General features: G+C 43.4%; 1 non-coding gene across 1 annotated transcript; it reads left to right on the top strand.

The window, feature by feature from the left end:
- The first annotated feature begins 785 nt into the window (after window positions 1–785).
- On the top strand, window positions 786–856 carry LOC122232391. Its single transcript, XR_006209747.1, has one exon. It is a non-coding gene; the product is annotated as a small nucleolar RNA SNORD123 (small nucleolar RNA).
- The last annotated feature ends 3,506 nt before the right edge of the window (window positions 857–4,362 follow it).

Raw genomic sequence — 4,362 nt, 5'->3', positions numbered from 1 at the left:
TATATGCAATGTACGGGCTATAAGGAAGCAGTTAGAATATGTATATTTCATGATAATGAATTGCAAGCAAATTAATAATAAGAATGAGATAGTGCATCCTTAGTTTAAAGTGAAATGGACCCACACTGCTGGTGATTTCACCTTGTTACCTGGGGAAAGCTCCTTTACTTCTCTGAGCTAGTCTTTTCATCTGGAGCTTAAACCAACGTGCTGGTAAGTGTGTCCTCTGTTGGCATGAAGGAGATAGGAGGCGATGAAAGTGAGACCCTCGCCGGGGGTCCAGCACAGAGGTAGGCTCTTTTTTTTTTTTTTTTTTTTAAAGTTTATTTTGAGACAGAGCAGAGGAGGGGAAGAGAGAGAGGGAGAGAGGAAGAATTCCAAGCAGGCTCCACACTCATGAACTCCAGACTCATGAACGGTGAGATCATGACCAGGGCAGAAACCAAGAGCCGGACGCTCAACCGACTGAGCCACCCAGGCGCTCCAGAAGTAGGCTCTTCACAAAGAAAATTATTTTAAAGAATCCACAGATGTTTCCTTTTTCCAAATGAAATTTCTGAGGTTTTTTTTTTTTCTTTCTTTGAGAAGTCATTCCTTATTGAAGAACTACCTACATGAAGCTGCTTCTCATCGCACCGTAAAGCTAGAGGTGATAATTTCAAAACAAAACTGTTTAGTTCTCTTCTTTTCAGGATAAAATGAGAGCTCTCCTTGGACTGATTTTGATGAGCCATGCACATAATGTAAATAAAAAAAATATATATGAGAAACCTAGCCCAACACTTGGTGAAAATGATGAACCGTGGGGCGCTGATTTCATGTGACTTGAAAAACGCCATCCATTTCCTGATTCACCTTAATTTCTGTGTGGAGATGTGGGGGATCTCTTACGTCTCTGAAATAAGTAACCAGTGTTGTCTCCTCTTTGTGTCTCTCCCTTCCGACTGAATTCCAGCCACGTCGCTGCCCTGCCTCCTCTGTGGAGCGGAGCCCAGATCACCACCCAGAAGAGGCGAAGATGTGGCCGTAGGTCAGGAACGCCCTCAAAGGGAAACCTGGATATTTGTGATCTTTACGCCGCGATGAGATAGTATGAATGTCATGAAAAACCTCCGTCCAGAAATCGTGGTCTCCAGGCGTCTGCATCGTCACTGGCTTTTCCTACAGAGGAGCCAGGGACAACATATCACAATCCTCAACCACAGTGTTCTTGCACCCCGGTCTTCTTTCTTTTAGATCCATGGTTTTTAAGGATTCATTGAACTGCTGGATCATCTGATCAACCCCATCAGTGTTTCTTTGTTTGCAGATGGCCACATTTTGGTGAAAAGATAGGCCATTTTATGCCACGCTAGGATTGCCTAGTGCTCTTTGTTGTTCATGTATGTAAAGACCCGTGATTATGGCTACAGGTGATGCAGACTTAAGTTTTGAGAGGTGAGGCATCTCCGGGTCGGCAGAGCTTAGGGTGCCCTCAGCCCCTACTCAAGTCCCTGGAGCTTCACCAGAAACTCTTTAGGGTTCTTTTACCCAAGAAAGGCTCACCACCGCCCTTTATGTAGCAGCCCGCTCCCCTGTAAGCAGACCAGTTTTATTCAAGAACAGCAGCCCGGAAACCAGGACGCAATAGAAAGAAAATATGTCTGGCACATGTGAGAAGGAGCATACGTGGACACCGTACAAGGGGCAGGTGCCTGGACCTCACATAGAAGGACTGGATCCTCTCTGTGGGCACCTGCTCTCAGCCCTCTGCCAGTCTGCGCCCTGGACACTCATCCTCTCCATTTCTCTAAGTTTCCACCCAAGTCCATCCAGAGCCTGCCCTGAGCTTCCCTTGTCTGGTCAGAGAAACATGCTTTGCCCCTGGCACCTGGGCGGTGGAGGTTGACCCAGCACAGCTTGACCTTCACACGACCCAGGTGAGTTCTTCTCTGGGAACGCCCTGGAATTAATTCCACAGGTGAAAAACACCTCATGGCTACATTCAGGGAGGCAGCCTACTTAAAGCCCACCTGCTAAGAGCCACTGCAAAAACTGAAGGATACAACAGCCCGAGCGTACGTTCAACGAGAAGTGCTCACTTAGTTTTCACTCAGAAAAGTTTAGTAATTCATCTTGCTTCCAGGAAGGGCCTGGTAACAAAAGACACTGCATATTACTTTAGTAAAACTTTTGCTTTTACTTCTGTGTATCCAGAGGACCAAAGTAGATTAGAGATCTGGAAGTATTTTTGCCTTTTCTTTGTGGTTGAATTTCTACCAACCCAATTTCCGTACAAAAAAAAAAAAAAGAAAAGAAAAGAAAAAGTAAAAAATATCCATGCTCAAAACACCTGAAGTCATTTTTTTTTAAATAAGTATAGTATGGGGAGAAGGAAAAAGCTAGGTTTAAAAGATTTTTGGGGGGGCGCCTGGGTGGCTCAGTCGGTTAAGCGTCCGACTTCAGCTCAGGTCACGATCTCGCGGTCCGTGAGTTCGAGCCCCGCGTCGGGCTCTGGGCTGATGGCTCGGAGCCTGGAGCTTGCTTCCGATTCTGTGTCTCCCTCTCTCTCTGCCCCTCCCCCGTTCATGCTGTGTCTCTCTCTGTCTCAAAACTAAATAAATGTTAAAAAAAAATTTTTTTTTTTCAAAAGATTTTTGGAATACCTAGAGGAAATACAGATGGTTTATAGCATGGAAATAAGCATCCGTATGGTTTCCTAAGTGGTATTTTCTGACATTGGGCCTTGTATGTATCTCGTGTCTACAAGCAAATAATTGCTATGCTGGAATCCATGTTCTTTTTATTCCTCTGTCTTTGGAAATAGAGCTTTGGGGGGAACTAAGTCCCTTTGGAAATATATTTTCAAAAATAATGTTAGTCCTACATAGATTTAGGAATAAAATACAAATTGGTCTACCTCTTTATTCCATCATTCAACGAGGAGATTAACTCATAATGACCTTGAGTTCAATGAAAAGAGTATCTACTAAGTGAAATTAAACCAATGGGCAAAGCGTCTCCTGAATCCTGTAGCAAATCAGTGGGAAGACGAGCTGTCAAGGGTCCTGTTGCCCCTCTGTCAAGTCTCATTACAGACCCTTCCCTTCATTCCTATTGCTGTCGCCTTAATTCGGAATGTCAACTTCTCTCACCCCGAATCCCACCACCTCATACTGGTCTCCCTGCGGCTCTCAGTCTATAGCGCACACCTCAGTGACCATCTTCAAACAGCAATCCAAATGGTCCTTAATAACAGAGACTTCCTTGATTTTATTTGAATTGCAAACTGCCCAGCTTAAAAAAGAAATTCCTGAAGCTAGGTGAGACCATGGAACTTAGCTGTGACAAATAAGATGTAAGTGGGTGCAGCTCCAAGTATGGCTTCATAAAAGGGGCCAACGATGAACACCGTGATTTTTCGTGCCTTTCCCTCTGCATGGGGATTTCTGCCTGGAGCTTGATTGTGGTAGCTGAAGTTCCAGCCACCATCCTGGACTGTAAGGTAACCTTGATGATACAAACCATGAGACAAAGAGAGTAGAGCTAAAAAATAGAGCCTAAATGCATGGTGACCCTATGGAACCCCCATGTCAGCCTAGAATAGCCTAGCTCCAAACCATAACATGAGAAAGAAATAACTTTCCCTTTTGTCTATCCAGCATTGTTTCTGTTCTGGATTTATCGGGTCCCTGCTGTCCTCCCTCCTCCCCTCCCTCATTCTTTGCTTTCCCTCTCTCAACCAGGATTGTTGCATAGCATGTGCCCAGCATATGGCTGCACATTAGGAACAGAATAGAGAGAAACCGAGAAGATCCCTGTCCTTTCAGGACAAGCATCATCAACAAAATGGCATTTGAGCTGACATTTAAAGGATGATCAGTGACTTAACGAGAAACGGGGTCATTCAGGGGAAGAGAGTGAGATCCAGGGAAGAGTGGAAATATTAACTTTAGAATTTAACTCAAACACACTTGTTAAAATGCCAGGGAGAGTAATAGTAATTGCAGAAGAACAGCAATGGGTACAATCTTATTAAACAGTAGAGAGGAAAAAAGATGAAATAAGGGAATTTGATCAATCCAGTAAAAGGCTGGAAAGAGAAGGAAGACAGAAATGGAAAAAAAAATTGCAGAGTGGAAAGAACTAGTAGAAATTGGTAACCTCGTAACATTGCATTATAGCAGAATGCAGAGAAATACGATGGGAAAAAATACATCAGGCAAATATCAGTCACAATAAAACTAGTTTACAAATCCCAATATCAGAAAACTGGATTCTAAAACAAAATTCTTTTTCAGTAAAAATATGCACCATTGAAAAAAATTCAGCTCATTAGGGAATACAAATATGTATGCAACTAACAAAATGGCTTCAAAATAT

Source organism: Panthera tigris, chromosome A1 (assembly GCF_018350195.1).
Source record: "Panthera tigris isolate Pti1 chromosome A1, P.tigris_Pti1_mat1.1, whole genome shotgun sequence".
Taxonomy (NCBI): Eukaryota; Metazoa; Chordata; class Mammalia; order Carnivora; family Felidae; genus Panthera; species Panthera tigris.
The sequence above is the reverse complement of the archived record's forward strand: the minus strand, read 5'-3'. Positions and strand labels throughout refer to the sequence as shown.